Genomic DNA, 12,978 nt, shown 5'->3' on the forward strand with positions numbered 1-12,978 from the left:
TAAACTGTCTTCTTTCTCCTCACAGAAGAATGAGGGATGTGAAACCCATGTATCTTTATCACCCCTTTATCTTTATGTGGGAAAAGGAGAAAGGCAGTGTAAGTCAAGGAAAAGGGAGAGGAGATACCTCTTTGTGGAAACGAACACGAATGCCTGCATCACGTGCCGTCAGGACTCATTTGTGTGATTCTTTGTCACTTCACTCTCGTGCGTAGCCAGTGAGTGAGTGAGTGAGTGAGTGAGTGGTTCAGGGCTGTGCCGTGATAAAGCAGTTTCTCCGAACTGGGGGTGTGCGTCATCGTCACCATCATCGTCATCATCTGTAGAGCTCTAAAAAATCACTGGTGCTGGGGCACTCGTCTCGGTTAGGGTTCAAGAGTTTCATTGTGGGGCCAGGGTAAGTTCATAAGTGCAAAATATATGTTTTCGCTCCTCAGTCGGATCTAGTATTCATTTAAATTGAGAGACACTGCATTCCATCAACGGGTTTCATTGATCCATTTATTGAAATATATACTTACTATTGTTTTGTGTGTAAATAGTAAACAGCAGCAGGGTTGTGAGAACCGCTGTCTAGACTAATACCCACTCATCTTTTTTTTTTTAGGACCAGCTTGTGGGTAATCCAGAAATTGTGGTTCATTGAGAATCACAGTGATCGTGTTAATTCTCCAAGATTGATAATAAGGAGTCTTCTTATTTATGTATTTTTTTAGGTTATCTTAAGAGTAGTAGTGGGGAGTAGGTTGAAGCTGAGTTCCTTTGCAGGTACTTGAAACTATACTCTTGACAGGCAGAGAAGGGCATCGTCAGTGCTCTACGCAGCAGGAGGGACTGGGCACTGGGGGCCTTGCAGGTCAGAATTTGCTGATTAGCGGACACCTGGCCCTGGCCTTTCTGTTTTGACGGCCCACTGTAGCGTCCGATACCCTGCCCTCTGAGGGCTGCGGGGCTGGGGGAAGATGTAGTGCGATGCGTGGTCCTTTCACAGCTTCAGTTTCTCTTGTGCATCCACTTGTGCATTCCAATTTAATGGAAGTTCCGTAGTACTCTGCTGTTGGAAAGTAGCATGGACCCATTAAATGGGAGTTGGGTGGCTCTTGAAGATTTTGAAGTTTAGTTTATTTAGTGATGGGTCATGTCCATCCAGAAAAGTCTCTGTGACAATTTTTACTGATAGCTTTTCTTCAGCTGCTGCTTAATAGTTCCAGTGGTCATTCTGATGGTGGCTAGATGGGACGGGAGTTGGGGGGATGATGAGAAAGGGGAGGAGATTAAGGTGCACAAATTGCCAGTTATAAAAAAACAAGGAATACAAAGTGTAGCATAGGGAATACAGTCAACAATGTTGTAATAACTGTGTGGGATTCTAGATTTACCAGGGTGATCACTCTGTAAGTTGTATGGATGTCTAATCACTGTGCCGTACACCTGAAACTAACATAATATCTTATGGTAACTGTAATTGAAAAATAAAAAAAAAAACATTAAAAAACAGCATCAGTGGAGATACTATATTGTAAAAACGAAACATGGCATTAGAGCCAAAATTTCAATGCAGCCCCCTCGTGTGGGGTTGCATGAATGGTACTTTTGGCCCCCGGTCCTTCCTCAGGAAACGGAGCAAACGCTGGTGACCTCGCGCGGTTCCTGGGCCTGTAAATGAGACAACACACCCTAACGTCTGACACGCTGTTGGCACGTGCTGGCAATGGATGCGTATTACTTATCTTTCCTTTTCCACTGATGAAGAACAGCTGACAACCTTGAGAAGGTTGGCTCTCAGAGAGTTTTCAGAGTTCGGGGCCTGAAATCTTTCTTGTACTTTGATTGATTGCTTTCATTCATTAACTAAGCGACTATTTATTGAGCTTCTGTTTTTGGTTAGGCCCTTGGGTAGCTGCTTGAGTTACAGGGGCAAAATATGGTAGATTTAATCCTCTTCATCACTGAGCTTACAATTTGGCGAGGGGTAGGGGAAATGAAACATTTCGTTGTGCAAGTGATTATGTTACAGTCGTGGTAAGTACTGTAACAGAGAAGCAGGGTGTGCTCTGAAGTATGTTAGGAGTCCTAAGATAGTTTGGGTTAGGGAACATTTCATGGAGGAAATAGTAGTAATACTGAGACATGAAGACTCTGTAGGACTCTTAGTAAAGGGACGTACTTGGGAGGAGACCTCATGAGAGGTGGCCAGCTGACAGTGTGTGGAAAGGCCTGTGCCTGAGGCTTGCTGAGCGAGAGGAAGAGAGGCAGAGGCGAGATTAGACAGGGCTTTGTAGGTCACATTCAGGGCTTGGATTTAAGAACAGTGGTGACATCCTGGTATTTGGATTTTATTTTAGTTTTAACTTTTTTTTTGAAAAAATTATTTTTAGAGACAGGAGGGAAGGGAGGGACATTGAGAGGGAAACATTGATATGTGATTACCTCATGAACACCCCCTCTGGGGACCTGGCCTGCGACCCAGGCGTGCACCCTGACTGGTAATCGAACCAGTGACCCTTTGGTTCATAGGCTGATGCTCAATCCACTGAGCCACACCAGCCATGGGCCGGTATTTTAAAATTGCTCTAGCAAAAATGGGAAAATTGGATTGGAGAGGAATACGAATGCCCACCGAGACCGGTTAGTGGATGGTTGCCAAGGCTAGGCTAGGGCGGCAGTGATGGTTTCAGGAAGTAGAGTCCTGTGCTGTGAGTGGGAACCAGATCTTGCAGTGGCTTTCTTCTTGTGGACAATGTGGGCTCAGTGGAGATTTTATAAATTAGAGTAATTTGGCTACGTAGGATGTTTAACCTGGGCAGGAAAGGCTTGGTTTTAAAAAACGTTGCATTTTGTAATACCTGTAGGGGACACTCAGGGAGAGTAGTCAAGAGTATGGTTGGAAACACAGGGCCCGTTTGGCTGGTGATTTCACTCTAGTGTCCAGGTGGTGGCCAAGGGCCTTTGCAGGAGGTTGGTGACCCGAGTACCTGGTATTTGTCCTTTTTGCACATTTCACAACAGTTTGGATGCACCTGCTGTGATTTTCTTACCATTTGTAAACTTACTTGTGCTGCACACAACACTAAGGATTTTATGTTATCTCCTTTAATTCTCACAAGTGTTGTCTGAGCATTAGTTAAGACATGATGTTTTTAAGACGTGGCACCTGAAGCTTAGAGAAGTGAAGTAACTAAGGTTAGCTGTTAACGGGCTGTTCATAGCTGAGGTCTGAACGAAGGCGGGCTCACCACAGCACCTGTCCTCTGAACCTCTCTGTACCAGATGGCACTCCTCCGCGATGTTTGACCCAGCAGGTAAACAAGGCAGAGAGTGACTGACTGAGAACACATTTGTTGACCTTCAATGGAGTTGTGTGTGCTTTGTGTTGCTTGTGCATTAGGTGCGTTAGTGTACTTTCTTTCTTTTTTTAAAAAAGATTTTATTTATTTATCTTTAGAGGGGAAGGGAAGGAGAGAAGGAGAGAAATATCAATGTATGGTTACCTCTCGTGAGTCCCCTGCTGGGAACTGGCCTGCAACCCAGGCATGTGCCTTGACTGGGAATTGAACTGGGATCGTGTGGTTCGCAGGCCCGCACTCAATCCACTGAGCTACACCAGCCAGGGCTGTGTACTTTCTCATTTACCTTAGTATTTACATGTTCTGTGATGTGTTGGGTACCTGCTCTGCTTTAAAAATGCAGAGACCGTGGCCCAGAGAGCCTAAGTGACTTACTTGGTCGAGATCCGTAATAGCTAGTTAATGGCAGGGCTAGGATTTAAAATGGGCCCTTTTACTCCAAGGTGGGTGTATTTTCTGTTCCATTACTTAAAAATAAGAATTGTGTTGACCTAAAATGAGAACGCTTTCCTTGAGGAACATGATGGATTTAATGGTTATATACCAAACTACAGTCTTGTTCTTACAAATAAATTATAGATCATCAGTCTTCAGGGTTAGTCATTGCATTTCAAGGATAAACCACTGAACAAATTGAAATACTTAAAAATACTTTTATATCTGTACAAAGTAAAGATTTTTATTTTGGAAGAGATAAGATATTATCTAACAAATTCATGTTTATTTTTCAATATCTTTGAAGAAATTAGACAAAATCACAATATTGATATATTCAATGGCGGTTTTTTTGAAAATTTTTATTTAATTTTAGAGAGAGGGGAAGGGAGGGAGAAAGAGAGGGAGAGAAACATCAGTGTGTGCTTGCATCTCACGTGTTCCTCACTGGGGACCTGGCCTGCAACCCAGGCATGTGCCCTGACTGGGAATCAAACTGGTGACCCTTTGATTCTCAGCCCACGCTCAATCCACTGAGCCATATCAGCCAGGGTCAATGGCTTTTATAGTCTGTAGATAATTGTTAGCATTTGTATAGGACTGCATCTTGATTTTGCTTAATTCAGTCAGTCATTTAATTTTCTTTTTAATTTGAGAGGACAATTGAAAGTTAATATAATGACATAAAATAGTATAATGTATTTTCAATATTGGCTTCCCATAAGACTTCAGTATTATTGGTGCTTGTTAACCGCCTGCTGGATACCAGTGAGAGGCAGTTAGCTTAGTGTTAACAGCATAGCTCCTTCCTTAGGATCTGACTTTGGAATAAATAATGTTTACCCCAGTGAGCCCTCTGCAGAAAGACTAGTGTGAGGCAGTCTTAGGAAAAATCACCTGTCATCTGCCTTCATTGTCTGGTGCTGTGAATTAATGAGGTGGAGTGTCTCTCGGGTACTGAATGCCTGTAAAGTCATTCTAGGTTGAGGTTTCTTTGGGTTGCTGAGCTGTGGCCACGCGTGTTCTTATCACAGGGAAGGTGAAACCCTGTCTCGCTTGGCCAGCAGAGCCTGTCTGGAAAAGATACTCAACTTTGGCTGGGTGGCTGGATGTGTGAGCATTTTGAAGCCGTTTTATAAGGTTCTTGAGAATTTTAGGAAGCAGCGAGTAGCTGAGTCAACAAGCTGTGCGACTGTCTTCCCCTTTATCTTTGTTACAGTCATTTATTAGTTTGCCTGCTTTCTAAATGTGATTATGATCTGTGTATATTAAAAGGATCGATGGCTCCTCTGTGAATGCCGGCTTTTGTCGCCCAGCACTGCCGTTTAGCAGCTTTTCATTGTGTTCATTTCACACACCATCATTTCTTGTAAAGACTGTGCTGCACTGAGTACCTGTAAGGTATCAGATAGCTTTTGTCAGCACCACATAGGAAACTCTTTCATTTTTAAGGCTCTGTGTGCTTCACTATATGATTTATATTTATTTACAAAGCATTTTCATTTTTCATTTTCTGTGTTTATCATTTGCAGTTTTGACTTGGAAGATTTTGGTCTTAAGACCATTTGTACATCTCTTTCACATCTAAAATTAAAAAATAGAATGAAATGATACATCATGGAAAATGTTTATGATTTGGCATGAAACATCTGCCTGAAACATTTAAAAATGATCTGTACTTTACTTATCCTTTTGGGAACAGATTACAGTCCACTCTTAAACTGTCTGCATGCGTGTGTCAGGCAGGGTGCTTTCTGCTGCGAGTGATGGAGGGGCTGACCGAGGAGTGAGGGTCTGACCATCTCATCTGACGAGAAGGTCAGGGTTAGGGCGGTTCCTGTGTCGGTGAACTTGGGTCCCTCTTCTCTACCTTCTCTGGTGTTTTCGTGTTCTGCCGTTTCATTCTAGGTTTATGTAGTTGCCCCTCCTACTGGCACAGTCCCTGGGCAGAGTGTGGTTGGCCTGGGCTGCGTCTGCGCCTGTGGGGGAGGGAAAAGCAGTCGGCTTCTTTGCTCTGGATTGCTCCTGAAGATCCCAGTTTATTTTCTGTTTCATCTTTTATTTTCATTGTTGAAACTGAAGGAATGTGAACTATCTTCTAAGTATCTACTGATGCTTATTTTTTAATTACATATAGACATCAAGAAAAATGAGCATTAAAAAAAGAATAGAGAATAACAAGTGTTTCTCTCTGTAGTCAGTAGTCCCTCAGACAATAAAGAATCCTGTCAATAAATCCAGTCCACTTACTATGATGTCCATGGTATAACATTAAAACATGTTATTCAAACATCGTAACAAAAATAAATGCTGTTGATGAAAATCTAATGTATCTAACTATGAACTTTGAATCCAGGTAAATGAGAAGATGATTCTTGCTTTCATAAAAGAGAATCACAGTCTTCTTCCAGATAATCAGTTTTCTCTTATTATAAATGTAAATCTTGTAGGTTTATAGTATCTGATGAATTTCTGTAAATATCTTATTAAATTTGCAAAATTTAAAATTGATCTTCGCCTTTTAGATGTTCCCTAGGTGACAGCCAAGCCTAGGCTGCTGGCCTCATTAATTTAATGATCAACAAATGGGTACTTGGGGTTGGAATCAACTCACTATTAGCAATGAGTATAACTTTTAAGCACCTGTGATGCCAAGTGCTGAACAGGTGCTTTATTTTTAGAAACCGTCACAAAATTGCATGTGAAATTCATTATTCTCCTGTGCAGATTTGAAAACGAAGGGCGATAGAAGTTTACGCTACGAGATAGTGCCCCAGAGTCCCGTATCTCATAAATAACCGACTCCTGGAAAGTGGACAGAAACTTGTGTTGGTGTGTTTCCAAGGGGGGCTCTCTCTGTCTTTGGTTTTGGCCCCTGCCTTTGGTGTGAGCACACGGGGCAGGTCCGTGGAGAAGAACACAGTCCCCTGTGTCTGGACACTCCAGAGGTCCTAGACTGTCATGCCAGCCCATGCAGCCTTTAAGAATGTGTAAAACTGTCTGCAGATTCTTTTTTACCAGCTTTTGTGGTAGAAGCCTGTAGTCTCAGAGAGACCTGTTGGCCTTTGGGATTCCATCCACATGGCTGCCTTGCAGCCTTAGCTCTTTGATAAGCTCAAGAAAGGTTATGCTTTGTAAACTGTTCGGCTCTTTTGGTGAGGATAGGAGCGGTGTTATCTTGAGGCCTGTTAGTGTCCTGGGCTGAAGTCGTGCGTTGAGCCTGGAGCGGTGCCGGGGTTAGAGAGTCACAGTCGGATAGAATGGAGACACACCGGAATTTCTTAGGGCGCATTTGTTCATCATTAGTTAATTATGTGAATTAGTATCGGCCCTATCAAGAATAAGTTGTCTTGATGTCATTTAGGAATGAAAGGCAGGATTCTGTTAGTCCTCCTCCTGCCGTCCATTGTGGCCACAAATGTGTTAGGGGAATGAAGCAGGTAAAGATTTTTGTTCCGCAGTCTTTTTACATTCTGTGCCTGTCTATGGAAAACAGCGACTGTAACGCGGGATGTGCTGTAGAGCTAGATTGCTCTTATGGAGGGGGTAAGTCTCCTGTGCCTTTGATACAGTTACCGGATTATAGCTTACGTGTAACTAAACAGGAAGCGCTTGATGTTATATTTCTTATCCTTGGCTGTACTGAAAATATATATATATATATATTTTCTCTCTACTTGAAGTCAATGAACACTTTTTCAGATAAACAGGGCAAATTTCACTGATTGGAAGTGTTTTTTTTTTTTTTTGTGGTCTTGTTTGTCCTTGTGTTTGCAAGTCTGATTATCTTGAAAATGTGCAAAGTTTTTACCTTTTGGGGGTTATCCTTCTTGCTAATAAATTTTTGGACGTGAGACCCTTGCCTGTCCTTCTCGCTAATAAATTTTTGGACATGTGTAAAACATTTTGTGTTGCCCTTATCCGCCCCACTTGTTTTCCTAACCAGCTCTGGTGCTTTGGGTGCACTTCCTGTGTCTCTGGCTGCCTCTTACTTGTGAGGAATAGAAAGAGCCTGGGATGCACATCTGTTTGTAAATTATTGAATAGTGAGCATTATAAAGTAACATGAAGGCTTAGGAAGAATGTTTAATGCAAACTAGTGTTATTAATGAGCACTGTTACTTGTGATTTTCTGTTAATTCACAGATGGGGAATTGCCCCCCATGCCTCTCTGACCAGTGAAGTGAAGTTGGACAAGCATAACCTTTGCTCCCCTAATAACATCTTGAATAACTAGATGTCCTTCCACTTCACACAGCATCATTTTGATGGCGATTTATGTTGTCTGCATGGTATTCACAAAGATAAAATTGATCTTTGTTCAGTAGAGGTTATAATTTTCAAATGATAAAGATTTCATTTTGAGAAGGGTTTTATTAATATTAGAATCATGGGATGTTAAAGCTGCAGGATTGGCTAGCAGTTACACAACGTTTTATATATGCTTGCCACCCTGATGAGAATTTTATGCCTATTAGTAAGAGGTAGATGGACACCAAGCTTCTGGATGCAATACCCTAAGAAGGATGCAGGTGTGTTTGTTGGGAACTTAAATGTGAGGAAATATCAGACAAACCTAAATTGAGAAATACTGTGTAGGAAAACTAGCTTGTATTCTTCAAAATGTCAATGTCATGAATGCCAAAGGCCAAGAAATGTTTCTAGAATAAAGCACACCAAAGAGACGGACGACTCAATGTGGTATTGGATCCTGGATAATGAGCTGGGTGTATGGGGGGCTTTAAAGAACATTATTGGGACAACTAGCAAATTGGAGTATGGCCTGCACTTTAAAGTACTGTATCAGTGATATATTTCCTGGATTTGTTTATTTTTTTCCTTTTTAAAAAAATTTAATTATTGTTCAAGTACAGTTTTGTGTCTTGGATTTGTTTATTGTACTTCAGTTATATGAGAAAATACTTGTATCCTTAGAAAATTCACACTTTAAGGATTGATATATGCAATTTGCCCTCAAGTGGTTCAGAGCAATACATTTTTAACATGTGCAAGAATATTATAGTAGGTCAAGGAATATCTATATCCCGAAGTATGGGCAAGTAGGAGGAGGCAGCCACCCGCAGCTTGAAACGATAGATTGCAGTGCTTCTGGCCCGGCCATATGGATGGACGGACGGATGGACGGACGGACGGAAGGAAGGAAGGAAGGAAGGAGGAGGGAAGGAGCCAGGCTGTGGGAGTGGTGGTGGGGTTCCTGTACCTGACTGTGGTTGGAAGTCTGGCTTCTTCTCTCCTCCCATGATCCTTTGCCACGGTGGATACAGGGTGTCTGTCTGTGGTAGGTCTGGACTAGAGATGGCGGGGTGGCCAGCAACCCTCCGCTGCAGGAAGACTGCCTGCCACAGGGCCGTCCCTCCATCCTCTTCCTGAGGCTGCAGGGTGCAGCTGTGACCCTGGGAGTCGCAGAGCCCGCTCAAGGGTCTGGAATGGCCTCGGCTCTGGTTCTTAGCAGCTCTGGCCTTGCGGAGTGATACGTGTTGCCTAAACTTCGGTTTTCTTGGACTGAAAATGAGAAAAATAATAATGTCCCTCTCATAAACAGGGTGTGCGAATTTGAGGAGATCGTGTGTGTCGAGTGCTTTGCTGTTATTAGGTACCAGGACCCTCAAAAAACTTCATTTCTCTGTTCAACCAACTAGTAAGTGAGAGAAAGTGTGTTCATTGTCTGAATCGACAGTTATGGGGTGAATTGAACCAGCAGTGAATATATTTTGAATATTATGAAAAAATACTTAAAAGGCCTGACAAAAGCTTTGAAAAAGCACTTTCCCCAAATTGATGGAAGAAATGAATGGCAATGGAACCCATTTTCCACCCGTTTGAAAACAGCCAAATGTATTCCCACATTTGTGAAGGGGACTTCAGAAGCCATCTTGAGGCAACAGTTAGTTAGACAAGAGTTACCTGCCTTTTCGATTAGGAACGCATTTCCAGTATTTCAGCCCTGTCAGGGATGGTTGCTCGGTCTTTCCCTTTTCTGGTTAAGTACACATGTGAGATGGGGTTTTTTGTCTGGTTTACATTAAAACTAAAAATGGAGTAAAATGGAGTAAAATGTGTTCCTGAGTAAAATGGAGCTGAATCCCTCTTTAATTTTTTGTAATCTCATTCTTCCTGAGGAAATTATTGTGTAAGTATGCATTTTTACAAATCAGGCCATTTGATATATTGTTGCTTGTAATTAACATGATTATATACATATTATATGTTATGTATGTTTTATATATAGAAAGACAGGATGGGGCAAAAATAGTTTTACAGTTGTACATGAAACAGTTTGTTCTTGTATTATTTATTAATTATTGTGTTTTTTCCATGTGAATGTCAGCAAACCTACTTTTACCCCACCCTGTAATATGTAGTTACCATATACTATACATGTGTTATATAGAGAGATATATCTATTTACCCCATATAGTCATGGAAACTATAATAATAACATCATACACATATACATGTATATACACACCAACATTGTATTTAATCGCTTTAATTTTACTTCATGTTTAATTGTTTTTATTATTTTAAGGCTATCTTCCATTTGTGGCAAGTTATACTAATTTTTCTGTTATAGCAGTAATACAGTTTAGCATTTAAATATATTTATTAAAGTAAAAAAGGCAACTCATAGATAAAGCAGATGGGTCCGTAACTCGGAGGAGGACCGAGCAGTGAGCAACGCCTGCTGTGTCCCGGGAAGGTGCCTGGGCGTGCGGAGGGTTTGGGCGGCACGCATTTTCCCTTGGACTTCAGTCTCTTCTTTGCTACAGGGTGATTTCTTAGGTAAGCTGAAAATTTGAGGACCATTCGCTTTTCAGGTAGCTCGACTGGAGTGTGGCCAAGAACAAGGTGTCGATGAGAGTGGGTTGTGGAGCAGTGTTGACTCGGCTTGCTTTCTTCCCCTCCTTTTTGTCGGTAGATTATTTACAGAGCTTAAGGAAAAAATTTAAACTGTATAAACTGTATATAAATTTAAACACTATATGTATTATTATGTAATATGTCACTTAAATGTCTACTTTTATGTCATAAAAGTAGCTTTTTTAATGCATAACTTTACATACCTATTTGACATTCATTTATGGGAAATTAGTTACAAGAAAATGGTTTGCATTTAATTTTTTCTGATTTTTATTGCATATGCAAAAAAAGGTATTCATCTGTTTCAAGGGAATTAAATATGTAAACTAGCATGCACACAGTAAATAAAGTACTTTATTTTCTGATCACAAATATTAATAAGGTATATGTTCTTTGGCTAATCCCTTCACCTTCTTTCACCCAGTTTTCCCTTCACCCCTCCCCTCTGACCGCGGTCAGTCCGTGTGTCCGTTCCTCTGTTTCTGTTTGGTTCCTCAGTTCACTTTGTTCATCGCTTTCTACATACAAGTGTGGACATGTGGTATTTGTCTTTCCCTGACTGGCTAAGTTCACTCAGCTTAATAATAGCCTCTAGGTCCATCCATGCTGTAACAAAACGTAAGTTTTCCTTCTTTACAGTCATGTGGTATTCCACTGTGTAAACGTACCACGGCTTTTTAATCCACTCATCGACTGCTGAGCGCTTGGGCTGTTTTCACGTCTCAGCTGTTGTCAATAACACTGTTGTGGACATAAGGTTGCATATACTCTTTCAAATTTGTGTTTCAAGATTCCTAGGATATATTCCCAGAAGAGGAATTGCTGGTCAAAAGGCACTTCCATTTTTAGATTTTTGAGGAAACTCCTTACTGTTTCCACAGTGGCTGCACCAGTCTGCATTACCACCAACAGTGCACTAGGGTCCCCTTTCCCCACGTCCTCCCCAGCACTTATTGTTTGTGTATTTATTGATGGTGGTCATTCTGGCAGGGGTGAGGTCATATCTCACTGTGGTTTTGGTTCGCATCTCTCTGATGACTAGACACAAAGTACACTGTGTTGGTGGCGGAAGGAAGGTGGGGCTGGGCTGGGTAGAGCTGGGGAAAAGGGGGGAGATATGGACATCTGTGATAGTGGCAGCAATACAAAAATTTAAAAAATAAATGTTAATAACAGGGCATGCTTGCACATATATTTGTTAATAGTAGTAATGAGTCACTTTCCCTCATATGTTTGCACACATTTTATTCTAGCCTCCTGTGGTCCATATAGCATGTGTAATTTCAGTTTTCCTGTTACCAAAAAAATTTCTTTTAACTTGGGAGTTGTCAGATACCAAAGGTTGTTCAACTATGGTAGGGCTAGGTGTTTTTTTCACTGAACTTCTAATAGTCCTTCTCAGTCGGCAAGTGCTTTCAAATTCCAAGCAAGTTGTGAAGAAAGAGTGACTGGAAATTGCACAAACACTAATGTAGAAGGGACATTTTAGTAATGTTTAAAGTTCATGCTTTCTGGCCTCCTTGTTCTTGATTTTAATGGCAGCCATGGGTTTTTGCTGTTTGTAATGATTCTTCTCCTTAGCACAACAGTGGCACTTATTTTAGGAAAAGTAAATGTAATTTTTAAAAACTATGCACAAGTTATTAATTTTTGTGACACGAGTCTACATGCAAGGTCACCTTTTGCTGGTGCACGCTACATCAGTAGAATTCTTAAGAGTGTACTGGAATTGTATATTTTCCCACCCACAAAAATGCATTGTGAACACTTTTGAAATGTTTAGGCCTTGTTATTGGCTACCATGTTTTATTATATAAACGGGTTATCCCTGGGTGCTTGCAGAGTATTTTTGCCATTCATGTTTTCCTATTTTGATTGCATTGGGGTGAGCATCCATACACATATTTTTGTCATTGACTTATTATTTTCTTAGAATTTTTGAAAATAAAATGGAATTTTCAAGGGAAGCTGAAATTTGGATTTCCTTTGAAAAAAATTTAAAAAATGCTGGCCCATTTGTTCAGAAACCTTATATATCTCGAGGATGATTTGGGGCTGTTCATTTTCAAAGACAGTGACAAAACGTTCCCTGGTGCTTTTGCTTTTTTCATTTCATATTTTACCCTGAGGTGAGTACATTTTTCCTACAATATTAATATCATCTAGATGCCCAGGACTCCCCATGGTATGTTTTTAGCTCTGATTTCTTAGTCTTATATCAGCTTCCTATTTGACTTTCTCAGTTGTGCGATCCATGACCATTTCAAGTTTAATATGTTCAAAATTGAATTCTTAAGTTTCCTCTCTTTTGAAG

At 40.9% G+C, this 12,978-nt stretch overlaps 1 protein-coding gene across 10 annotated transcripts in view; it reads left to right on the plus strand.

The window, feature by feature from the left end:
* MEF2A (myocyte enhancer factor 2A) overlaps positions 1 to 12,978 on the plus strand; it is a 104,543-nt gene that overhangs the window by 38,539 nt on the left and 53,026 nt on the right. Inside the window, exon 4 of one of the 10 annotated variants that reach the window (XM_037053727.1) lies at positions 8,308 to 8,314. The exons of 7 other annotated variants lie outside the window; for them this stretch is intronic. The gene's annotated coding sequence lies outside the window, so the exon portion shown is untranslated. Of the gene's footprint in view, positions 1 to 3,633; positions 3,791 to 5,140; positions 5,152 to 8,307; positions 8,315 to 12,978 lie in introns of those variants that run through there. 2 more of the 10 variants (XM_037053730.1, XM_037053728.1) reach the window with 2 other exon arrangements.

Source organism: Sturnira hondurensis, unplaced genomic scaffold (assembly GCF_014824575.4).
Source record: "Sturnira hondurensis isolate 20B ecotype Veracruz unplaced genomic scaffold, ASM1482457v3 Scaffold0007865, whole genome shotgun sequence".
Taxonomy (NCBI): Eukaryota; Metazoa; Chordata; class Mammalia; order Chiroptera; family Phyllostomidae; genus Sturnira; species Sturnira hondurensis.